The 27,265-nt window shown below is 38.7% G+C and overlaps 1 pseudogene; it reads left to right on the top strand.

Annotated features, from left to right (window-relative positions):
- The first annotated feature begins 2,308 nt into the window (after positions 1-2,308).
- Positions 2,309-27,265, top strand: part of LOC122225377 — a 124,259-nt pseudogene continuing 99,302 nt past the window's right edge.

The following is a 27,265-nucleotide window of genomic DNA, read 5'->3' as shown; positions in this document are numbered from 1 at the left end:
TTAGGTGCTTTGGCAAAAGGATCTAAAACACTTTCAGTTCCACTTCTATTTTAGGCTTAAATCACCCTCTCCTTTACTTCAATTCTTGATTAGAACTCTCAACGAAATTACCGTGTCTGGTATATATATCACCAGCTCCGCTGGAGATGCCAACACCTGAAGGCAAGTGTGTATATGTGCTTGCGTGGGAGTATATACGTGCCTGCGTTTATGTTTTCATGCACACATACGGTGTTTCCTGCAACTACTGCTCTGACCCTGGGGGAGACCTTGAATCCTCTTCCCTTTTACGTAACTGAGATAACCAGAGGTTAATCTGCCTCTTCATCTCTTGCTCTAACTGGGACTAAAGCAGAGCTTGGAACCCACCATGTTTGAGGGGTTGCAGGGGAACCTGGGACTCTGCTGTTGTGTGAAAGGGCCCAATGCTGCATTAGTTCTATATTGACTAACCCCAGTAGAATACTTTTATATAAGAACTCACCCAGCTCTATTTGTGGTTGAATCCAATCGGAGTCAATATTGAAGTTGGTTTCTTAGAGCTACTTTATATCTTCCTTGGAACCACCCCAGAAATATAAGACACCTACAGATTGAAGGGGTCTCAGTATAACTACAGCAGAAACAAATTCCTTAGGCTTCCTAGAGCAATTCATACCAAATCCCTCCAAAGACAATGGTAGGGGGTAAGTTTCAGAATACTTTCGGCCCCATGAGAATCATCTATAACTATGCTGTCAAATATGGTAGCTACTAACCCTCAATCTCTATTAGAATTACATTTTAAATTAATTAAAGTTAGATAAAATAAAAAATTTAGTCCCTCAGTTACATAGACTACAATAGTCACATGTCTATGTATTAACACAGATGTAGACCATTTCCATAAGAGCAAGACCAAAGTTTGGGGTAAACTTCAAAGTTAGTGCTTCTTGCGGGCTTCCAATAATCCTTTGTTGAATAGTTGAGTAATTCATCGATTTTCTACACCTGCTCAAGCACCTGCTGCCCCTTCTGTGATGCTAATCAGGCTTCTAACTACTCATGCAATATCTCCATTAAACTTCGAGCTCTCTGAAGGCAAGCGCTATGTCCGTCTAGTTTATCATTGTATCCCTAACATCTAGCATGATGCCTAGAACATAGTTATTGTGCAATAAATATTTGTTGAATGAATGAATGAGTGAATCCTAACCTTCCTTGTATATATCACTCATGGATAAAATGCCAATTCCTTGGGGTTAGTGTGAGGACTAAATGAAATAGCATAAATAAAGTACCTGGCACGTGCCTGACACTTAATAGGTGTTCAAATACCACTTCCTCTCTCACTCTTTGATTAATAGAAGCCTGGGTCTCCTGGATCCACAGGTCAGAGGGACTTCTGGTCAAGCCAGTAATTTCCCTGGGTCTCAGCTGTTGTGTTTCCTTCCCTTTGATCAAAAGCTTGGCTTAAGTTATTAACTACAAGGGAAAGAGATCAGAGTTCAGTTCTGCTATTTGGCACTAATGCAGCAGTTCTCCAAGGGAACAAAGTACTAACTCAGAGCAGTTAGCTTCATAATTCATTCTAGAAATCTCTTCCAGACTAAAATTCTGGCCTTTTACCAACCATCCGGTTCATTCAGCCTTCTCTTCTCCTATCAGAATTCTTAATGCAAACGGTGCCAGCAATTAAGTGTCGACACCATTCCTACAGATTCCTAGACATAAATTAGCACCGCAGGGGCAATTGGAGGGAGAAATTTGGACTGAATAGTACTTTAGGATGAGCGCTTGAAGTCTTTTTCTTTGTCCTTGCTCTCTGTGTTCAACTCTCCCCCTAAAATGCTACCTTTGTGTATTTTAGAAGTAGAGAGGGATGGCAAAGTTTTGTTTAGCTTAGAGGCAGTTATTGGAAAAGCCAGTTCTAAGATGTACAAAACAAAAAAGGGAAAGGAAAAGACCCTGAGTGTTTTCCAGGGTGGTTCTAAGTATTATGGAGCATGTTGTGGAAAAATTCTTAGCCATCTGCTAACGGATATTAGTAAAAGTGGAGACTGTGCTAAATAATAAAGTGTCGGGTTGTCCTTTACAGAAAGTTAATAAAAAGAAGGAAGTGAAAGACTGCTCATTATTTTTAATGACTGTGCTTTCCAGCAGAGTGCCTGTGTCTCCCTGCCTTTACTTTCTGCCTTCTTTCAGTTCATTATAACACACTAAACTACTCCTTAGAATGATAGCTTTGTTCCGAAGCTCGGAGTTTATTAAGAGGCTCTCAGTCCCAGGCTGACCGGTTGTTAATCACAGTTCCAGGGCCCAGGTGACGATGCAAAGGTGTGTCCGTGACACTGTCCACGGAGCAGTCACCAGCCATAACTGCCCTGGATTTCCTTCGGAGCAGGTCCACGTCGTCTCAGGGATCCAGCTCTTAAGTGCTTCATTGTACTTGGTGGGTGATGTAAGTTTTAGCCATCCATAAAAGTAACTGTTACCAGAAGAGTTCCTCTCATTTTGGTAAACCAGGAGAGCATATCATGTGGTTGGTAGCCTTGGTCTTTGAAAATTCCACGTAGATGTAATATTTCTATCACACTTGCTGTTCTGGTTTTATTAGTTCCCCATACACCATTTGAATGTATGAACTTCATGCTGTACATTTAGAGTAAGTAGCTTTCTGCATTAACATCTTTGGCTATCAACGACCCGAGATCCCCCAGAGAAATTAGGGAAATGTGGATAATAAATTCAGTGATAGTGAGATAGAAAAAACAAGTAATCCTTTATTTAACGATGATGCCAAAAGAAGGTAAACTCTTTAATTTAGGCACATATGTGTTTCAAGAAGTAGTAAAGTAATGAAAGCCAACAAATATGAATGAAAATACTTAGAGAGAAGGGATGAAATTCCAGCTCTAAACTCTATTATTAGGTTTTACCTGCTGTCTTTGTTAGGTTTTTCTTTTAAAAAAGCCATGTTTCTCTTTCTAAATAAGGGCTAATTTGGCTGTGCTCTGGAAAGCCCTTTGAACTTTGTGTTCACAAGTCCTTGTGTTTTGAAAAAGAGATACGTGCTCCAGAGAGCGCCTGAGTTGGGTAAGTGACACCAGGCTCTTGAGTGGGTGGGGTCGGAGCAGGAAATGTGGCAGCAGCATTTTCTCTGAACTGACTGGGATTTAGTCCCTTTGACATTCTTCAGGCAAAATAATCAGACATTTACTTATTTATATACTCAAGAATTGGAGTGACACTGCCTGATTTACTTGCATTCCCATGTGAGCATATGTGTTTTTTAAACAAAATAAATGTGTCTTTTTGCCAAAAGTATTCAGGCACTGTATCCTTAAAAAAGACTTGCTAGAAATAAAGTATATGTTTATTCATTAGCTGTCAAGCACTTCTGGGCTTGGTACCCACACAAACATGCTGTTTAATGTGGAGTTTAATAACATTTATATAGAACTGAGCTATCTTGGTGGAGAAAAATCCATACTGTCCATACTGACACAACATGATGTTTTGTTTGTCTCCATCCAGGAGAGGAGAAGTTTGACTAGGGCTATCCAGCTTTATCTAAACACTGCCATGCTGTTGATGATGATGATGATGATGATGATAATAATAATAATAGTAATAATGCACTTTACTGTCATTCTAGAAATGAAGAATGAAGCCAGCCAGCCGATATGAAAGAAAAACGAACATATTATAGTTTTCTCCAAAGCCCAGTAGAGATTTAGTCAGAGCTATTTTTACCTTCTCCCCAATGATTTAACTTTCTTGTCTCTTGACAACGATCTAGCGTTGTTTGATCTATGCAGTTTGAAAGAGACAACGTTGATAAGCCGCTGAGCAGAAAACGAATTAGGAAAGAAAGAGTTCATTGGATTGCTGGAAAAATAACAAAGTGAACAAAGGAAAGAAAGCAAATGTTCTGTTCTGTCATCGACCAGGCTTACACCGCATGGAGGGAGTTAACAGTCATTTCCCCAAGGCCAGGCCTGCTCTACTTGACTTGTTATTAGAGTCCGTAGGAAAATCATCAGACTTGGCTGGGACAACACGTTCTAAGAACTGGTGATGTGAGAGGAGTAGGGATGGTTCCATGGAACATGAGGAATGATAAGAGGCGACACCTGGGGTGAGAGGGTGAAGAAATAACATTTAGGGGCAGTTAAGTGTTAATCGCATTGATAGTTAAACTACTCTGTTAGGGGTTACAAATTGAGAAGTTTAACTGCATTTCTGTTTCAGGATGGTAGGCTTTCCTGAGTCTTGTGGGATAGGTCTATGATTTTCTAAGTGTGTACACACACACCCATGTGTCATTGCATGTGTGCAGGAGAGATTGAAGAGAAGGAAGAATGGAGAAGAAAGCCGTTTCCATTGCATACATCTCTGCTTCGAATTGTAGCATTTAAACAGATAAAAAACTGTTACCAGTAGATTGGGATACACTGTCGTCTTGAAAACTCAGTTTGCGGGGTGCCTGGGTGGCTCAGTCGGTTAAGCGGCCGACTTCGGCTCAGGTCATGATCTCGCCATCTGTGAGTTCGAGCCCCGCGTCGGGCTCTGTGCTGACAACTCAGAGCCTGGAGCCTGTTTCAGATTCTGTGTCTCCCTCTCTCTCTGACCCTCCCCCATTCATGCTCTGTCTCTCCCTGTCTCAAAAATAGATAAACGTTAAAAAAAAAAAAAAAAAAACTTTAAAAAAAAATAAAAAACTGCCTTGCATTATAAAAAAAAGAAAAAAAAAGAAAACTCAGTTTGCTCATTTATGGGAGGCAATACTAACCGACTCACAGCTTAGTTACAAGCATTGAGTAATAGTATACGTGTAAAGCATACTTTAATATCTATATAGGAACAAATAAACATTCCTTTTTCACCTCTCCACCCCAAGATCTATCCTGATAACCACCCCCTTTTGCAACCTATCCAGGACAGAACAAACAAGAAGATAACCCACAGTAAGCTACTGAATGTGAGAACTAAATGCTTATCCTCCCTGTACCTGAATATATAATGACGGTTGGGTAGGATAAAATAATGGAGAAATAGGTGTTCAGCAGATTATTGGTTTTCAATTTAGATTCCTATCTATTTCACTCTGATTATTTTGGCTGGATGCCCTAGGGTAGCACTAAGGGGACACATTGCTACAGTAATAAGCCCAGGTTTGGACTAAGAATAACTTTTAAACAGTTCTACCTCTTTCATCTTTTCTCTTGTCAAGACTATTGAGCTCATTACTTTAAAGTACCAGCATGAAAAAGAATTCCTAAAAACAGATAATGTTATGAGCCTTGGGGAAATACTCTATTATAATTTGCTCTACAGATACATTTAAAAAATAGCTCTGCAAGAATTATTGCTCAATTATAATAAAATTCCTATGACGTTACATGCTCTAGGTTAATAAGCGTGAGCTCATTTTGGCCCACCTGTTATTACAGTGAACACCACAGTGTTGTGGTGAAGGGTCAGACAAGACAGGAACAGAGGATGTAGGTAACCAGGAAGCCAGAACTCAGAGCACAGAAGTTAAAGACAACAATGGGTCTCCACTGAGAAAAAGGAGGGAGGCTGGGGGGTTGTGCAATAAAATTTCTTTGTACTTTAAAGCTTCGCTTCCTGAAAATGTTGCAATACCATTGCTATCTCCAAAAGACTAAAGTTCTAGGCTTGCTAAGGAAGGAGTAAATGGAAATTGCATAAAGATCATTTTCTTCCTGGAACAATATAAAAATTTTGGCTGCCTTTTCTGGCAGAGAAATGTTGAATTATATTCCTTTTTCATATAATATATGGCTTTTCAATGAGATAAGTCTTTAGGGAAATGAACCAACATCCTTTCCCACTCTTACAAGTTGTCAGATTATTTTGTTTTGCAAATTTGGATTTGCTAGAAGTTATCCACTGAGATGGGCCAAGCAGAAAAAATGAAAGTGTGTACCACACACAATCATAATCAACTCAACATAACTGCAATTTCCCATGGAGCCCAGACTGTCATTTCCCAAATATCATCCATCAGGGGTCAAAACAAGTTGAGACTATTTGATTTAATATTATCTGATAAACAGGATCAGGTCTGGACAGCACCTTAAAGAAAGTTCTTTGGGGGGCAAAAAAGCTTCACCCAGAAAGGAATAATGTTAGATAAATTTTACCTTTCCAAGTCAAATTGAACTCATGGTGGAAGATAGTTGATCTACTGGATGAATAAAACAGAACTGGATTCTGGTTCATTTTTTCTTAAGAACTCCATGTCTGCATACTTTCTGCCAGGTTTTTACAATATTATTGGAAACACATTCCAGGTGGTTATCCATATCCAAAGATTAGAAAATTCTATATTATTTGCACTGTTGATCCATTGCTACTGTAGAAATGATTTGTTTTTCTGTCTATAATGCCTCTAAATTTTATACTAAAATGCTCCCCAGGAAGCTTCTTACATACAATGGACAATCTCTGAGTTGCTCTGTCAATAATAATGTAAAGTAGATTAGCAAACTACTTTTCTATTAATAATTAACCATTAATAAAAAGGTGCATTAGTGGAAGACTTGTGACTAAAATCTTGGAACAGTTAATCCATTCGTTATATCATAAAACCTCATCTGCAGTTTGATTTAACACCGTAACCCCTTAGAAGCTGGTCTGCCATACAATTGGATCTTAATAAGTATTAGTGGAATGAATGAATACATTGATGGGAGTTTATGAGTCTAATAGCTTTATTCAAAATGCTGTTTTGTGAATTACCACCCAATTTGTAAGTGCCCTTTCCTACAAAAATGAAGAATATATGGATACTGCCCTGACGACCTTACAATTTAAGTGGACGGAAAAAACATAACTCGATGAAACAATAAAACCACCAGCAGCAAGTCTGGCATTAGAGGAAGACAAAAGATGGTGTTATGAGAACTCAGAAGAGAGAAATGATGCTCAGCTGTGGTTGTACCACCCCAAAAAGAATATCTCAGTGTGGTGAGAAGAGCTAGCATAAAGTAGGCATAGACCCTGGAGCTAGACAGCTGAGATCAAACCCTAGTACAATCCGGCAAAGTTGGCCATGTACACTGGTGAAGTTACTTGGCCACTCTGGGTAAAATGGTGATAATAATAGATTCTGCTTTACAGAGTAGTTGTGAAGATTACCCCAGTCCCTATATGGATTAACCTGATAAAGGCACAGTAGCAGGCTCACCTCTACTACTGGTGATCTCGTTCTTACCATACTAGGCAGGCCTTCTTTCCAAATGTTAGAATGTTGAAATTATTCAGTTGTCACCACTAACAGCATATTCTAGAAGGAAATGAATGTCAGATCACCTTGGGACATGTAATCCTGGACTCTGCCAATAGCTACTACAGCCAGCTGCTGAGGAAGTCTCTTCTTCAATGCAGTGTGGGTAGATCTGATCCTCAGCAGCATTTCTATAACCTGCTGGAAGTCCTCACAACATTTGCAGTGGAACTAGCACGTTGATACTTCATCTGGCCGCCAGCACACTTGACCAGAGCGTAAAGCCATGGGTGGGAGGGTGGATGGGAGCTGAGAAGGGAGGGTCTCGATTCTTAGATTTACAAACCCGTGTTGCTCATTCAAAAAACCTCTCTGATAAATACAACTTCCCTTCATGCCTTCAGGGAATGTTTTTCATAGGATGTGAAGAATTTACGGTGAAAACAACTTCATCTGAGAATCTAGGAGGCAGCTAAGCCCCAACATTCTTTACTTACTCATAACTTACCAGGAACTGCAGTTGCAATGGCTTGATTCCTGAGACCATGGCAGAGCATTCCTCATCACCCTCATTGAGTGTAGAATGAATGTTAGTCCTGGTCATTGAATTTCTTCTGATTGGAAATCTTTTATCCAGAAATCTCTACCCCCAAGTCGGCCTTCCATACCAGGCATAAAGACCTGTATATATTTACTCCGTCCAATTTACTAACTTTTTGGGGAAGACAGTAGAGCTATAGAAATAGTAAGTAAATATTCTTTAACATTAATAGCACATTGGGGCACCTAGGTGGCTCGGTCAGTTGAGCGTCTGACTCTTGATTTTGGCACAGGTCACGATCCCAGGGTCGTGTACTGAGCATGGAGCCTGCTTACGATTCTCTCTCTCTCTCTGTCTCTCTCTCTCTCTCTCTTCCTACCTCTGCCCCTCCCTTGCTCATGCTCTTTTTCTCTCTCTCTAAAAAATAATAAAAAATGAAATAAAATTTATAGCACCATAGAATGTCTTCTTGTGTAGCTTCATTACTGAGAAGCAACATAAGAAATTACTGGCTCCTAACAACAGGCTTATTTGTTGCTTTTCCTTCAGTTGTTAAAAAAAAAAAAGTGAAAGAAAAATAGTGAAAATAAGAATATGATTGTTTATAGGTTTAGCATCCGGGAAATTAACTTGCTTTCAGTGCAATCATGTCAGTCAAAATGAAAATTAAACTCATTTTCAAAGCCAGGTTTACCTGAATTCAACATACCCTCCAAGACTTAAAAAATAAGAATTAAAACTGGTACCACTGTTGTGTTTAGCTTCTTATAAAAACTGTTGTGTTTACTTTAAAATTGATTTTCTTCCAATCAGTTTCTTCTTAACGAAATACAGCGTGCATTTATATATCTGATTTTCAAAGAAGGAAGACAAAAACTTAGCTTATATTAGAGGTGGCTGATTTTGTTTCCTGCCACTACAGAGAATTCTTTGACTGCTAAACTGTTTTACTTTGAAGTGGACAAGAGAGGGCACTCATGTATTTCATATATAATTGTGCATAATTTTTTTTCCAGCTATTAAAGGATTGACTCACAATCCTTATTGCATTTTTAAAAATACATTTTAAAAAGGATTGGGAAAAATACAAAATTAATATATAACATTGATACAAATATACTATTGTTTATCAATAAAAGGGAGAAGGAAAAGAGAATTTTTGGAAGATAACCGTATACGTCTCTTTAAGGGGATTTTGACAAACAAACAAACATTTTTTGCTACTAAGCTTGATTTTAATGCACTCTGAAATGAGCATGCCTTAAAAAGTACTATTTGAAAAGAATGAGAAGACTTCTGTTTAATCAAAATTTGGCAGAAGCTAGATTGTTACTTAAAAAGAATGATGTCCTTTGGCTGATAACAGGGAATTGCCAAAATTTATAACTGAAAAGAATGAGGTCATCTCAACTCAGTTGTAAGGAGAGGACTGTACCTTTTCCAAAGGGCAGTCTAATGCCTTCTTTGAACCAGCCCACTGAGCGGAAGCCGGGGCCTCCTAGCACAGGCCAGGAGGGAGGTGAGAGGCAGAGCCTGCTCTGAGTCCTTGCTGTAAATGTCACTTCTTGCCCCTGCGCCACTCTATTCCACATCCAAACCATCTTTCTGCAGAAGGTCACAGAGCCTGCATGTGGGTGGATGCTTACACTTTTCCCAGCATCATTTACCTGCCAAGTGTTAAATATAAAATCCCAGCCAAAGCCTTCAGACAGACATTCCTGGTGGACCTCAGAAGGGAAGGAGCCCCGAGGACAGCATCCTTATCCAAAGATCAAAATGTAGGGCAAACAGCCAGAAATCATCAGAGACTTCAAAGCCGAGAAAGAAATCAGGCATTCCCCCCCCACCCCAAAGATAAGGGATTATTCATTATAATCTTTTCCACAAGTATTTGGTTCAGAGTTGGAGAACAAGTCATAACTTTTGCTACCTTTAAATATTCTAATGTTTTTAAATTCTTAAGGTCTTGCCTCTTATAATGTAAAACACTCAAAAGCACAGAGAAACAGTGCTGTCTCCCCCATTAATTTCAGTTTTTAGCAAGACAGAGTGCTCTGCGGAGATATAGACGCATTTGTGAATTTGATCTTGTTTATTGATCCTTACATGATTCTCCTAAATTGTCATAATAGCAGCGATTACTTCTGACGCATTATCAATGGGAAATGAGGATTCAGGACAAATAGAACCTGGTAGTGATGTGAAAGCTACATCTATTTATTCATTCAGGCTTACAACAATGGGCAGTTGGAAACAGTGAATGGGTGGGAGTGAACTGACTCAACATTTATTGATGAGCTTACTGAGTGTGCGTCAATCACACACACACACAAAGAAGAGATCTCGGGGAGATATGAAACAGAATCCCTTTGACATGCTTTGTGGCCACCATTCTCAAACTTTGGTCTCAGAATCCCTTTATAACTTTTAAAAATTATGAGGACCCTAAAGAGCTTAAGTGGGTTATATCTATCTATATTTACTATAGTAGAAGTTAAAACAAAAAAAAGATTGAAATGTTCAATTTAAGGAACAGTAATAAACATTTTCTTATATCCCTCCCCCCCGCGCCATACACACACACAAATTACTTGTAAGAGTAGAATTGTTTTATACTTTGAACATCTTCGCAAGGTCTGGCTTAACAAAAGTTAGCTAGATTGTCATATCTGCTTCTTCATTCAATCTGTTGTGATGTGTTATTTTGGTTGAAGTATATGAAGAAAATCTGGTCTCACACATACAGAGTTGGAAAAGGAAGGAGTATTTTGATAGCCATTTTAAATAATTATGACTATCCTATCATACTATTCAAAAACTGGAAGTTTCTTAAAGATTAGTTACCATATAGAATCTGACACTATATTCATGATTTTTTTTGCACTCTGTTACATTGGCCTATCTTGCACCTTGAATATATGTGTTTTTATCCATGCATGATTTTTATAACATCATGACTTGTTATTTGGAACATAGTGGTTCATTCTTTTATGCAGATCTGCCAAATGTACAGTAGAAATCTCCACTATGAGTGTATACTCATGAGAAAATGAGCTTTTGTAGGCAAATAATATACTAGCATTATTATAAAAATTATATGACTTCACAGATTCCCTGAAGGTATGTCAGGGGACCCCAAAGGCCCAGGTTCTTGGAAAACAGCTGCTCTCTGCCTTTTTTTCATCTACAGAGTATAAACCTCTTCCTTCTACTCCTACAGGTACCTTGCTATCACCTCTTTGAACTTCTTTTGATATATAATACATATGTCACACTTTTTTTCTCATTTTAGAATCTTTGCTAACTTCTTGACTTTCAGTAAAATTTTAGTTTATTACTTTTTTTAAGTTTATTTGTTTTTGAGAGAGAGAGAGAGAAGGCAAGGGGTGGGGGGGAGGGAAGGGGAAGGAGGAGAAAGATGCCAAAGCAGGCTTCACGCTTACCAGCACAGAGCCCGACATGGGGCTGGATCTCATGAGCTGTGAGATCATGACCTGAGCCAAAATCAGGAGTCAGATGCTTAACCAACGGAGCCACCGAAGCACCCCTGAAGTTTTAGTTCAGATGCTGCTTTTTCTAAGCATTCTACTTTGACCTTCTTTAATCTGAATTAGGTGCCCTTTCCTACAGGTATTACTCAAAACATGATTTGTCTACTTTCCTGAAGTTTCTAAATAGATTGAAACCCCTAGCAGGCAAGGATTATGGCTTGTCTTGATCATTATGTAACATTAATAAAGCTGGGTTTTTTCTTTTCCATTTTAAGGAATAAAAACCAGGAAATAATGGTATGGGGTAGAGGTAAAGAGATGTTTTTTTATGCTACCTTAGATTCTATTTCCTTTGGTCTAGTATTAGATTCTTAAACTACTAGAATCTAGTATTAGATTCTTCAGATATAGCTCAAGTATGTTATACGGAATTTTCTCTTTGCAGGCAAAGATAATCTCTCTGCTAAATCCTCCCATTCTGCAAGGCACAGGTCAGCCTACACAGTCTTTTTTCAAAAAAAAGAAAAAGTGCTCCTGACCACTTCCCTCTTACAGCTCTTGCTCACTCCTTTGAACATACATAGCCCTAACATATTTTCATGCTGTAGATTTGGCAACTTACCAGCGCTACCTTTTAGCAGTGGTTTTTTTGGGTCCATATTTCCCCCACAAGCAGTGAGCTTCTTGAAACGTCCTCTTTATCTTTGGAGCCTCCCCATAAAATTCACATTTCCTGACACACAGCAGATGATTAGTAATTAATTTTAACTGACTGGCTGATTTGTCATTGTGATCTCAGTCTTCTTTCCTAAAGGACCATTCCAAAATAATGTATCACTGACTTTGAACTTGCAGTATGGTCTTCTATTACACTTTGGTCTGGAGAACCTGCAAACTGCAAGGCAATAGTTGTCCATATAAGAAGAAAAGCACACCCTTGTTCAAACTGTTCTTGATTTCATTCACTGAGTACCTTCATCAAATTGAATAGGCCTGTGCCCCAAATAATGTGTTTTTTCTGGAAACATCTCATTGTGCAAGTAACAGTTGCAAATAACAGAAAAGCAATTCAAAACATCTTAAGTAAAAAGGAAATTTATTGGCTCATACAGTTGTTAAGCCCATGGGTGGAGATGTTTGCATTTAAGCCTGATTAAATCCAGAAGCTCAAACAATAATAGCAGCTTATCCATCTCTAGGATCTACTAAACATCTATTTGTTTTTTCATCTCTCTTCCTGTTGGCCTCATTCTCTCATGCCTTAGGATCTCAAGGAAGGTCTGGCCTCTGTGCTTAGAGCCTACAAGCCTCAAGAAATAAACACACTCTCTCCAGCATCTACCTTTGCAGTCTCAGTGCAAGCACACCGATTGACTCAGCTTATGTTATGTGACCATCCCTTAGCCTAATCGTTATAGATCAAATAGTAGAGTGCCATGGTTAGATAAACCCCGATCCTATGTCCCCTACCTTCACTCCCCGGCCAGCCCTAACCAGATGGGATAAGAGTGGGGTAAAGCATAAGGGAAACTGAGATGCTAGACCAAAGAAAGATTATCATTTATGTCAAGGTTCAAAGATTTCTCTGTAATAATAATAAATTGTTGTTTGGGCAAGACAAGAAGTATTTAAAATTGGATACACAGAAAAACAATGTTTGGTTTATCAAATAGGAAAAATATTGGTTACTTGGAGAGAAAGCAGTATTTCATCTTTAAAAAAATAACTAGATTCAAATTTGGAAGAGAAGAGATATGAACTTATCAACATATTAGCTGTGGATTGTAGGCAAATCATTTACCCTTTTTTTTGAAATGTTTATTTATTTTGAGGGAAAGAGAGTGAGGGAGAGGCAGAGAAAGAGAAAGAAAATCCCAAGCAGGGATCCTCTACGCTGTAAGAGCAGAGCCCAATGTGGGACTTGATCTCACGGTTCATGAGGTCATGACCTGAGCCAAAATCAAGAGTTGGACGCTTAATCCACTGAGTCCCTCAGGCACCCCAAATCATTTACCCTTTCTGAGTTTCAGTTTCCTTTCAGTTAAATGAAAGAATTTTATATTTTTGTTTTATGCTTTGAGGGAGAAAGTTAGATAATGTATTTGAAGTACCTAAAATGGACCTGCTATGTAGTGGTTCCTTGATACATGTTCATTCCATTATTCTTTATTATTTTCCTTCTCTCTTTCCCCTCCTCTCTACTGCAAAGGATGAGGCAAAAGTGACCAGCTTTGGAGCATTCAAGGTCCAAATACACTTGTCACCACCTGTCCTGTTCACACTTGCTCTAAATTAGTGGTTGTCACCTTAGGTTATACATTAGAGTCACCTGGAAAGCTCTTAAAGCTCCTGATGCCCAGCTGCACCCTAACCTAAGTCAGAGTCTAAGATAGGGACTCGAGCAGTACTTTTATAATCCTCTGGGTGATTCCAATGTATAGTCAAAGTTGACAACTCTCTGAATTCCTCAATTCTTTTGGCATTTGATACACACGTTAGTGGTAAATTATGTTGTTAACATTTTCCAAGTTTTGGGTTGTTTCTGTATTAACCATGTCTTTTGTTTTATGTATTCTGGTGCTTTGAAATCTGGGGCTTTGTTGGAGAGACCACCTCCCCCAGGTGTAGCCAGTTCCTAGAAATGGTAAACAATTGCCCTGCAAGAGTGCTTTTCAAAAACAAACCAACCAATTCAGAGCCCAGCCCTCCAATCACTTCCTTTGTTGGGCTTTCACACTCTGACCACTATCTACCTACACCCCAGGGCCAGGTACCAGACAACTACGGAGAGCACCTATGTCTTAAATATGCTAAAATTATTCAAACTAGTCAATCCTAAACCTGCTTACCCAGCCTCACCTGTTTCTTCCTGGAGGAACTGCAATAAAGCCTCTCGCCCACAGTGTCTCTACCTCCCTGCCTCCTCACGGACGCTTCCTGGTGTGGGGTTTCTTGACGTGTGTGCCCTCCCCGCTGCTTGGGAACGTGAGTAACACGCTCTTTTCAATGGCAATCGCCTCCCGATCTGGTGGTCTTACTATGCAGCCAAGTTTCTATTAATCCCCATCTTTGTAAGTTCTTTCTGTCAAGTGGACTGCAAGCACTTTGAGGGAAGGGACTACATTTCACATTTTCTTAGTGTTCTCATAGTTCTGAATTGAGTGTGGTTAGTGTTGGCTTTTCGATAAATCTTTGTTACAGGATTCAATTTAGGACCTATGGATATAGAATATTGTGTTAAATTGAAAAGTGTTCACTGGAAAAGCCCAAATATTTACTTAACGTGAATTGCAATCCATGTTAGTTCTTCAGGAAAATTGGTACAGGGCAACGTGAGAGACTAATACTAGGAGTTTCTAATGAACTCTGTCTAGTTTTTTCCTTTGTATCTCTTATTCATGTTCTCTTAAAAAAAAAAACACCTAGGTTCATGATTTGATGTTTTTAATAGCCTTTTAAAAACAGGTTCTCACTTGCTTTGAAAACCAATATATCCATGAGGCCGAGAACAGGTTAAAACCTGGTCACCTCATTAATACATTTGGGGGGGGCCAAGATCAGGTTAGGACTTGGTCACCTCATTATTACCTTGTTGAGGCACCTCCAATTTAGTAGCCAAGCAAGGTATTAATGAGGTGGCTGAGTTCTAATCCACTTTTGGCTCTAGGAAAGGCACAGCGTGGAAGGCAGATTAGGACATGTTGTGAAAAATCCCCATTAGATATCAGTAATGCAACTTAACTATAAAAATAGTATGGTCACAAGATTATTAAAAATAATAATGCATTTTTACCATACCAAAACCAAGCATTGTCCTAGAAATGTCATTTCATACCCAGAACAAATCTGTATGGAAGATTCTATCGTCATTTGGAAGTGAGGAAATTAAAACTTTGAGAGGTTAAGTAACCTATCTAAGGTCACACAGCAAATTATTGGGAGAAACTGTCTGCCTTTTAAAACTGTCTGCAGTCACGCCCCATTCTCCCCTTGCCAGCCTTGGCTTATTTGGAGAACACTCCCCAGGTGATTTTGATGCACAGCTGGACATGAAAAGTAATGAAATTTGGCAGTATTTTATAAACTGTGGGTCATGATGTACTTGTATGTAATGAAGTCAGTTTGGTGGTGTGCAAAAACCATATAAAATTAAACAATATAAAATGGAAACTATCAGAGTGCATCACATGTAGTAAAGGTATATATTTTTCAAGAAGCTCTTGCTACAGTTTTATATGTATACTGGATCTGGATGAAAGTGGATTTCTCGTTGTGCTTATGGGTTCAAAAGCATTTGAAAGCTAGTCTAGGGATTATGAATTAGCACTACAGGCCAAAGACCAGACGGTAACTCTCTTGGAGGAGAGCCCTGTATTATTGGAACCAACTACCTAACCGATTTCTTGTTGGAGAATCTTTGAAGGGAGGTGAGGGGGCAATTAAGAGCTGTAGGAATGGGATGGGGCAGGCTTCTGGGATAGAAACTGCTCTGTAAGAAGAGATTGCCTCACTCATTTGTCCTTCGAATGTAGAAAGCCTCATGGTTCTTGTGGTTACGTTTCTCTACTTATTAGGCTGGAGAGTTTTCAGCTAACATGGCTCCTGCAGAGACATGTGACTTTGATTCTTATATGATAAGCCCGAGATAGTCTGAATAAAGCTGGCTTGCTAGGAGTTATGCTCGAATCTTTGCATGGCAGCAGACGAGATGTTTCTGTATTTTTGCAGCTGCCCCTGACTCTGGTTGGAACCAAACCACTATCAGCTGCAGACCTCACACCACTGTAGTTTTTAATACTAATAAAACAAATGTGGTTTAAGAAGATGGGAAAAATAAGTTTTACCAAATGTTGCAGTTTGGTTTTTTCTGAATAATATTTCCTGGTACTTTGGGAAGTTGGTTTCACTTTGAGCTTTAACTTCAGGGAGTTTCTCTGAATTATTCCCATTTACAAGTTGACGAAGCTGAACTAGTAGAACCTGAGGTACGAGCACGCACTATCAAAATTGAGGTTTAACAAGGTAGCTGTTACTTTAAAACCAAACAAAACAAATGCCAAACGCCTTGTATTTACTTCTTAGAAGAAAGAACATTAAAAGAATGAAAAGTAATGTTGAGTAAATATTGCTGTCGGTGTTTTCCTGGAGGCTGTGTTGCAAATCCTATAAACATGTTGCCCAACACTTGCTCATCTTGCCAAAACCCCTTTTCCAACAAGGTGCATACACATGCCCCCAAGACTGCCTACACACGTCCATTCTGACCTAAGTGGTTTATAAGTGCTTGTGACTGGAGCACTGCTTGTTTCCCCAGCAATGTTCCTGCTTGCAAACGAGGTAGCCATCAAGCTGAAGTTTTCAAGTGGAATCACAATAGGCAACGTAGGGCATCTTCTTCTCCTGTTTGGAAAATTGTTAGTAACCTCAGACATTAGGTTACGGATTATAGAGGTAAATATTAGCCTGATCTCTTTCCAAACTCTTCCCTGACCCCACCGCAGATGACGTCATGCAATCACTGAAGTTCATGAAGTTATTTATTCCATTCAAAATGTTTCACAGTCTGCTAAGTGAACATGTAGTCATTGAAGTTTTATGTAAAGACCTGTTTATGTAGTGTTCCAGACCTACTCACACACATTTGCTCACAAGTAGAGTAGAGTTAAACCACTTCCAGGGTGTTTCTGGTCTTGCTCAGTGGCTGATAAAGTCCCCAGAAGTACCTAATAAATAGGCCAGTAATTTTTGGTTACAAAAAAATGGATTAAAATCCTTATATACTAATAAATTGTCAAGGTTTTTTAGTTTTTTTTCTCTTCTCCGCTTTTGATGTAAACATTCATAATAAGTCCCGAATCGATAAAACCTTTAAAAATAATTCCTTTATTACTAAAAAAAAAAAAAATTAGAACCTACCAAGATTTCTAACTTCTGTCAAAGTTTCATGTCAAAATAGAACAATAATAATGAAAACGGTTAAACGACTGGCATGTCCGTGTGTGCAGGGGGTTTGACACAATTTGGATCTTCTGCTGTAGTTGCCACTGTCAGTGTTTTATATGGAATTAGATGCCAGTATGAAAAAGAGTAGAATAAGCTTGCTACTTCTCAGGGCTTGTTATTACAAAGCTGTGAGCACCCCCCCTTTTTTTCTTTCTTTTTTTTTTGAGAGAGGGCGCAAGTGACGGACAGAGAGAGAGAGGGAGAGAGAGAATCCCAGAGGGGCAGAGAGTGGGGGGTGGGGAGAAGTTGGGCTCACCCCAGGCGCGACCCGGGCTCACAAACCCTAGAGATCTTGACCGGTGCTGAAATCGGATGCTTAACTGACTGAGCCACCCAGGGGCCCCCAACAATTCATGTGTTTGAAGTGTGGTCAGCTCATGTATTGACGAATGATCTTGTTGAGTGTACCAAATTGATTGTGCCAGAAGTTTTAATTAAATTGAATACACTCAGATAAAAATCCTTTTATAGATGGAGCAGCTGGATGGCTCAGTTGGATAAGCGACTGACTTGGGCTCAGGTCATGGCCTCACGGTTTGTGGGCCCAAGGCCTGCACTGGGCCCTGTGCTGACAGCTCAGAGCCTGGAGCCTGCTTCGGATTCTGTGTCTCCCTCTCTCTCTGCCTCTCTCCTGCTCGTTGTCTCTCTGTGTGTCTCTGTGTGTGTCTCTGTGTGTCTCTCTCTGTCTCTGTGTGTATGTCTCTCTCTGTCTCTGTGCACGTGTCTCTGTGCGCGTGTCTCTGTCTCTCAAAAATAAAAATTAAAAAATTACAAAAAAACTTTTACAATGTATATATTCCATATACCAACACTACCCACAATGCAATGTGTCCATTTAAGCTTTATAAAATCTTTATTCGTTGAGATTTTAATGTATGCTTTTTCTCTACACCAGAAATACAGATGCAAGCATTAAACTAGAATATATGTGCTGTTAGTTTTTTTCTTATTAAGTTTTATTTCTAAGACAAAACAACTCTCAGTATATCACGAATCCAAGACAAAAGAAAGAAATCAAGCGATGCATCCATGGCCTAATTATGGAATAAAAACTGCCAATAGTGACATGGTTCAACTGAATTTGCTACCCCATTGTAAAATTTATTCCTGAATGTTGTTCCCAGTATCTGTATTCCATGCAAAACTCTGAAACAGTACTTAGCACACAGGATCATGGTTGCTTATTTGCTTGGTTTCCTACAGTTCTTGAGAGAGAACCATCTTCTATGCCAGTGGCTGGGTATATATTATATACCAGTGGCTAACTCAGCAGGGTTTTTTTTTAATTGAGGAGCTCAAACTAACACACCCTTATATATACACATGTATATATAAGTGTGTATATAAGTCCATTATACACATAAGTATATAATGCCATCCCAGTCACAAATGAGTTTTCCCATTGAAGGCATTGTCCCACCAGAAGTGTGTGTGGGTTCCTTTTTTAACAAGAAAAATTGCCAGCAATATCAAGGTGTGCAGGAGAACAGGAAGTCCCTTTGGGATTGCTGAGGGCAGTGTCCTTTTGAAGGAGATTTCTAATAGCTCCGGCTATGAGGAGTGGCCCCAGTGGAAAGCATGTGGTTGCCAGAAAGAAATGATGTATCAGGATTCTAGGTTTATGCAGTGGTAGCTGCTGGGAAACTTGAAGTAAAAGAGATGAATGCCTAAAGCTGCACCCATAGAAGCTCATGAATGGGTAGGGCACCCTTTACCAGATTACCAAGGAAATGGAATCTTCCTTCACGCTAGTGGACAAGTACTATCTCTCAGGATATTTAGAAGAATAAAAAGCCCATGGCACTAAGAAAAGATACAATGGAGTGAGCCCTTTCAATAGTCCCTAGAATTTTTAGACAAGAAGTGGGTAGGAAATTGGACTTTCTGCTAATATGATGTGTAAGGATCAAAGAAATTTACAAATAAAAGATCTGTGATTATGTTTGTAACTAAAGGTATGAAGCTATTCATATTGTGGATAAGTGTGTGTGTATTTAGCTACCAATAGTCAGAAATATATAAAAACTCTACTGCATGACTGAGAATTTCACTTGAAGAGAAGGGTAGTTGTAAAGCTGTCACATTTGTAAAAAAAAACACTTTATGGATGGCTAAAATAGGGATTTTTTTAAAATATTGGAGTCTTCCCTTCTATAAGAATTACTGACTCATCATTCAACCACTTGTTATTTATTTATTTATTTATTTATTTATTTATTTATTTATTGTCAAAGCAGACAGTGTATTAGGGAGGAAGCCTGTAGTCTGCTGGGACTCTTCATTCCCTGGAACAGAAGGGAGTTAAGGAGTTTGTACTCCTCAATACATTTGACGTTCCAAGAAGTCTTATAACAAAAGAGGAAGCAATTAATCTATGAAAGTTTTTTTTTTTTTTTTATAAAAGGGAAAGCACTAATACTTTGAGGGAAAGAAAAGTTGTCAGGATCAACAGTAAATGCTCTATGGATGAAAGGCACCTGCACAGCGACAGGGAGCAAATGGGGAGAATGGGGAACAGTGGTCAAAGAGGAGCACTCAGGTCACTGCCGGAGCCCAGGAGCCTGGAGGGAGGGGTCTGAGGCAGGACAGGGGCAGCAAATACCCTTGATACTCACCCCAAAGGAAGGAACTGGGGGATACTGTCAACAGAATAGAACATTATCACAATGGGCAACTGTTGCCTAGGAACAGCCAAGGCAGACAGAGAGGTTTACATCCAGGAGTAAAACATTCTTGTGACTTGTCCCCATTTTCACTCTTCAATTCTGTCTTGCGAAAGGAGACCTAAGGGGGACCATGTTCAATAACAGGTTCCAAATAATTTCAGAGAAGATGAATTATTTACAAAAACGGAGTGCTTACTGGGGCGTATCCCTCTAAGCCACACAGTGGCAGTCCTAGGCACAGGGCATACACTCAGTCAAGAGCATTTGAATTGAACCAACAGATGACTAAATATTGAGTTACCTAATAAAATGAAGAATGAGCTAAGGTCAAATCCCAGCTCTGCCCACTGTACGGACCATGCACTTCCAAAATATTTTCATCCTTCACCCTCATGGTAAAAAAGTACTTGTTTTTGTCTTTCAACCAAAATCTAAGGCAGATAAAGATCAATGCTATGATTATTATATATCTGTTACCTTGCACAATGTTACAGTTACATAATAGCTATGCAATAAATACTTGAGTTTATTAAGATTAATAAATTGTTTATTCCTGTCTCCTAGTTTTGCCTCCGTTGCTGTGGGATGATGTAAAGTGACTCAAGTTTGATGTATTTAGAGTAATAGTGACTTGCAGGATTTATTTATTTTTTTGTCTGAAAATGTCTTTATGTTAGAAGCCTTCGTGGAAAAAAAAATCAGTTTCATTGAGCTGTAACTCATATACAATAAAATGAAACACTTAAAAAATCTACATTTCAGTACATTTTGACAAATACATACAGGTATATAGCCAGTGCCACAGTCATGATATAAAGCATTTCTAGCACTGTAAAGTTCCCTTATGCCCCTTGGTAGTTAACTCCTTCCCCCAGTTCTTGGCTCTGGAAACTCTTCTCTACTTCTGTCACTAGAATGTGATGTAAGTAAAATCATACAGTATATACTTCCATTTAGTACAATTCTCTTGAGATTTATTGTTGCATGTATCAGCAGTTCTTTATTGCTGACTATTTGATTTTATGGATATACCATGATTTGTTTATCCAAGAGTTGATGGACATTTTTCATTTTGGCTATTAAGAGTAACCTGTTATAAACATTGGAGTTTATTTTAGTGTAAGCATAGGTTTTCATCTGTCTTTGACAAATACCTAGGAGTTGGATTAACAGGTCATATTGTAGGTGAATATCCAATGTTACAAGAAACTGCCAATCTGTTTTCCAAATAGACTATATACATACTGTTTTGTGTTTCCCCCAGCAATGTGTGAGAGTTCCTGGAATGCTTATCCTTGTCGGCATTTGGTATTGTCAGTCTTTTTCATTCCAGCTATTCTAGTGCACATGAAATTGTATCTCACATTGTATTTAATTTGCATTTTCCTAATAACTAAGAATACTAAGCATCTTTTCATATGTTTACTTGCCATTCATTTTGCCATTTATATATCTTTGGCAAAGTGTTCAAATGCAATTTTTAAATTGAGTTGCTTGCCTTTGTATTACTGAGTTTTGAGATTCTGTATGAATTCTGGAATAGGTCTTTTATTATATATTTTGAAAACATTTTCTTCCAGTTGGTGGCCTGTCTTTCATAATGTGCTATTTGAAGAGCAAAAGGTGTGAATTTTTATGAAGTTCTATTTATCAATTTTCTTCCTTATGTCTTATACTTTTTATAATCTAAGAAATTTTTGCCTACTCTAAAGTTAAGATTTCCTCCATAATTTTTTCTAGAAACTTAATATTTTTAGTTTTTCCACTGAAACTTATGATCCATTTTAGTGTTTAGTATGTTGTTAGGTAAAGATAAAAACTTCCTCCTCCCCTTGTCTCTATCTCTACCTTTCTTCATTTATTCACATTGATATCCATTGTCTGTGCATCATTTGATGAAAGGACTATCCCTTCCTCATTACCTTAGAACATGTATTGAAAATTTATCAAATACTTGTGGATCTTTGTTCCAATTTGTACATCTATTCTCCTGCCAATCACATGTTATCTCAGTTACTAACTTTACAGTAAATATTGAACTCGGGAAGGATGCATTCTCCAACCTTGTTTTTCTTAAATTGTTTGGACTATTCCTCACACTTCACCATTTATTTTATTTATTTATTTTTTATTTTTTTCAATATATGAAGTTTATTGGCAAATTGGTTTCCATACAACACTCAGTGCTCATCCCAAAAGGTGCCCTCCTCAATACCCATCACCCACCCTCCCCTCCCTCCCACCCTCCATCAACCCTCAGTTCTCAGTTTTTAAGAGTCTCTTATGCTTTGGCTCTCTTCCACTCTAACCTCTTTTTTTTTTTTTTTTTTTTTTTCCTTCCCTTCCCCCATGGGTTTCTGTTAGATTTAGCAGGATCCACATAAGAGTGAAACCATATGGTATCTGTCTTTCTCTGTATGGCTTATTTCACTTAGCATAACACTCTCCAGTTCCATCCACGTTGCTACAAAGGGCCATATTTCATTCTTTCTCATTGCCACGTAGTACTCCATTGTGTATATAAACCACAATTTCTTTCTTTTTTTTTAAATTTTTTTAAATGTTTATTTATTTTTGAGACAGAGAGAGACAGAGCATGAACGGGGGAGGGCCAGAGAGAGAGGGAGACACAGAATCCGAAGCAGGCTCCAGGCTCTGAGCTGCCAGCACAGAGCCCGACACGGGGCTCGAACTCACGGACCGTGAGATCATGACCTGAGCCGAAGTCGGATGCCCAACCGACTGAGCCACCCAGGTGCCCCAACCACAATTTCTTTATCCATTCATCAGTTGATGGACATTTAGGCTCTTTCCATAATTTGGCTATTGTTGAGAGTGCTGCTATAAACATTGGGGTACAAGTGACCCTATGCATCAGTACTCCTGTATCCCTTGGATAAATTCCTAGCAGTGCTATTGCTGGGTCATAGGGTAGGTCTATTTTTAGTTTTTTGAGGAACCTCCACACTGTTTTCCAGAGCGGCTGCACCAATTTGCATTCCCACCAACAGTGCAAGAGGGTTCCCGTTTCTCCACATCCTCTCCAGCATCTATAGTCTCCTGATTTGTTCATTTTGACCACTCTGACTGGCGTGAGTTGATATCTGAGTGTGGTTTTGATTTGTATTTCCCTGATGAGGAGTGACATTGAGGATCTTTTCATGTGCCTGTTGTCCATCCGGATGTCTTCTTTAGAGAAGTATCTATTCATGTTTTCTGCCCATTTCTTCACTGGGTTATTTGTTTTTCGGGTGTGGAGTTTGGTGAGCTCTTTATTGATTTTTGGATACTAGCCCTTTGTCTGATATGTCATTTGCAAATATCTTTTCCCATTCCGTTGGTTGCCTTTTAGTTTTGTTGGTTGTTTCCTTTGCTGTGCAGAAGTTTTTATCTTCATAAGGTCCCAGCAGTTCATTTTTGCCTTTAATTCCCTTGCCTTTGGGGATGTGTCGAGTAAGAGATTGCTATGGCTGAGGTCAGAGAGGTCTTTTCCTGTTTTCTCCTCTAGGGTTTTGATGGTTTCCTGTCTCACATTCAGGTCCTTTATCCATTTTGAGTTTATTTTTGTGAATGGTGTGAGAAAGTGGTCTAGTTTCAACCTTCTGCATGTTGCTGTCCAGTTCTCCCAGCACCATTTGTTAAAGAGACTGTCTTTTTTCCATTAGATGTTCTTTCCTGCTTTATCAAAGATTAGTTGGCCATCCTTTTGTGGGTCTAGTTCTGGGGTTTCTATTCCATTCCATTGGTCTATGTGTCTTTTTGTGCCAATACCATGCTGTCTTGATGATGACAGCTTTGTAGTAGAGGCTAAAGTCTGGGATTGTGATGCCTCCTGCTTTGGTCTTCTTTTCAAAATTACTTTGGCTATTCGGGGCCTTTTGTGGTTCCATATGGATTTTAGGATTGCTTGTTCTAGTTTCGAGAAGATTGCTGGTGCAATTTTGATTGGGATTGCATTGAATGTGTAGATAGCTTTGGGTAGTATTGACATTTTGACAATATTTATTCTTCCAATCCATGAGCATGGAATGTTTTTCCATTTCTTTATATTTCTTCAATTTCCTTCATAAGCTTTCTATACTTTTCAGCATACAGATCTTTTACATCTTTGGTCAGATTTATTCCGAGGTATTTTATGCTTCTTGGTGCAATTGTGAATGGGATCAGTTTCTTCATTTGTCTTTCTGTTGCTTCATTGTTAGTGTATAAGAATGCAAGTGATTTCTGTACATTGATTTTGTATCCTGCAACTTTGCTAAATTCATGTATCAGTTCTAGCAGACTTCTGGTGGAGTCTATCGGATTTTCTATGTATAATATTATGTCATCTGCAAAAAGTGAAAGGTTGACTTCATATTTGCCAATTTTGATGCCTTTGATTTCCTTTTGTTGTCTGATTGTTGATGCTAGCACTTCCAACACTACGTTAAACAACAGCGGTGAGAGTGGACATCCCTGTCTTGTCCTGATCTCAGGGAAAAAGCTCTCAGTTTTTCCCCGTTGAGGATGATGTTAGCTGTGGGCTTTTCATAAATGGCTTTTATGATGTTCAAGTATGTTCCTTCTATCCCGACTTTCTCGAGGGTTTTTATTAAGAAACATTGCTGAATTTTGTCAAAGGCCTTTTCTGCATCGATTGACAGGATCATATGGTTCTTATCTTTTCTTTTATTAATGTGATGTATCACGTTGACTGATTTGCGAATGTTGAACCAGCCCTGCATCCCAGGGATGAATCCCACTTGATCATGGTGAATAATTCTTTTTATATGCTGTTGAATTCGATTTGCTAGTATCTTATTGAGAATTTTTGTATCCATATTCATCAGGGATATTGGCCTGTAGTTCTCTTTTTTTGCTGGGTCTCTGTCTGGTTTAGGAATCAAAGTAATATTGGCTTCATAGAATGAGTCTGGAAGTTTTCCTTCCCTTTCTATTTTTTGGAATAGCTTGAGAAGGATAGGTATTATCTCTGCTTTAAACGTCTGGTAGAACTCCCCTGGGAAGCCATCTGGTCCTGGACTCTTATTTGTTGGGAGTTTTTTGATGACTGATTCAATTTCTTCGCGGGTTATGGGTCTGTTCAAGCTTTCTATTTCCTCCTGATTGAGTTTTGGAAGCGTGTGGGTGTTTAGGAATTTGTCCATTTCTTCCAAGTTGTCCAGTTTGTTGGCATATAATTTTTCATAGTATTCCCTGATAATATCTTGTACTCTGAGGGATTGGTTGTAATAATTCCATTTTCATCATGATTTTATCTATTTGGGTCATCTCCCTTTTCTTTTTGAGAAGCCTGGCTAGAGGTTTATCAATTTTGTTTATTTTGTCAAAAAAATAACCAGCTCTTGGTTTCGTTGATCTGCTCTACAGTTTTTTTTAGATTCTATATTGCTTATTTCTGCTCTGATCTTTATTATTTCTCTTCTGCTGGATTTAGGCTGTCTTTGCTGTTTTGCTTCTATTTCCTTTAGGTGTGCTGTTAGATTTTGTATTTGGGATTTTTCTTGTTTCTTGAGATAGGCCTGGATTGCAATGTATTTTCCTCTCAGGACTGCCTTCGCTGCATCCCAAAGTGTTTGGATTGTTGTATTTTCATATTCATTTGTTTCCATATGTTTTTTAATTTCTTCTCTAATTGCCTGGTTGACCCATTCATTCTTTAGCAGGGTGTTCTTTAACCTCCGTGCTTTTGAAGGTTTTCCAGACTTTTTCCTGTGGTTGATTTCAAGCTTCATAGCATTGTGGTCTGAAAGTATGCATGGTATGATTTCAATTCTTGTATACTTATGAAGGGCTGTTTTGTGACCCAGTATGTGATCTATCTTGGAGAATGTTCCATGTGGTCTCGAGAAGAAAGCATAGTCTGTTGCTTTGGGATGCAGAGTTCCAAATATATCTGTCAAGTCCATCTGATCCAATGTATCATTCAGGGCCCTTGTTTCTTTATTGACCGTGTGTCTAGATGATCAATCCATTTCTGTAAGTGGGGTGTTAAAGTCCTCTGCAATGACCACATTCTTATCAATAAGGTTGCTTATGTTTGTGAGTAATTGTTTTATATATTTGGGGGCTCCTGTATTTGGCGCATAGACATTTATAATTGTTAGCTCTTCCTGATGGATAGACCCCGTGATTATTATATAATGCCCTTCTTCATCTTTTGTTACAGCCTTTAATTTAAAGTCTAGTTTGTCTGATATAAGTATGGCTACTCCAGCTTTCTTTTGGCTTCCAGTAGCATGATAAATAGTTCTCCATCCCCTCACTCTCAATCTGAAGGTGTCCTGAGGTCTAAAATGAGTCTCTTGTAGACAGCAAATAGATGGGTCTTGTTTTTTTATCCATTCTGATACCCTATGTCTTTTGGTTGGCGCATTTAGTCCATTTACATTCAGTGTTACTATAGAAAGATATGGGTTTAGAGTCATTGTGATGTCTGTAGGTTTCATGCTTGTAGCGATGTCTCTGGTACTTTGTCTCACAGGATCCCCCTTAGGATCTCTTGTAGGGCTGGTTTCGTGGTGACAAATTCCTTCAGTTTTTGTTTGTTTGGGAAGACCTTTATCTCTCCTTCTATTCTAAATGACAGACTTGCTGGATAAAGGATTCTCGGCTGCATATTTTTTCTGTTCATCACATGGAAGATGTCCTGCCATTCCTTTCTGGCCTGCCAAGTTTCAGTAGAGAGATCGGTCATGAGTCTTATAGGTCTCCCTTTATATGTTAGAGCACGTTTATCTCTAGCTGCTTTCAGAATTTTCTCTTTATCCTTATATTTTGCCAGTTTCACTATGATATGTTGTGCAGAAGATCGATTCAAGTTACGTCTGAAGGGAGTTCTCTGTGCCTCTTGGATTTCAATGCCTTTTTCCTTCCCCAGATCCGGGAAGTTCTCAGCTATTATTTCTTCAAATACCCCTTCAGCACCTTTCCCTCTCTCTTCCTCCTCTGGAATACCAATTATGCGTGTATTATTTCTCTTTAGTGCATCACTTAGTTCTTTAATTTTCCCCTCATACTCCTGGATTTTTTTTATCTCTCTTTTTCTCAGATTCTTCTTTTTCCATAATTTTATCTTCTAATTCACCTATTCTCTCCTCTGCCTCTTTAATCCGAGCCGTAGTTGTCTCCATTTTATGTTGCAACTCGTTGATAGCCTTTTTTAGCTCCTCCTGGCTGTTCCTTAGTCCCTTGATCTCTGTAGCAAGAGATTCTCTGCTGTCCTTTATACTGTTTTCAAGCCCAGCGATTAATTTTATGACTATTATTCTAAATTCACTTTCTGTTATATTGTTTAAATCATTTTTGATCAGTTCTTTAGCTGTTG

The sequence above is a fragment of the Panthera leo genome, chromosome B4 (assembly GCF_018350215.1).
Source record: "Panthera leo isolate Ple1 chromosome B4, P.leo_Ple1_pat1.1, whole genome shotgun sequence".
NCBI lineage: Eukaryota > Metazoa > Chordata > Mammalia > Carnivora > Felidae > Panthera > Panthera leo.
The sequence above is the reverse complement of the archived record's forward strand: the minus strand, read 5'-3'. Positions and strand labels throughout refer to the sequence as shown.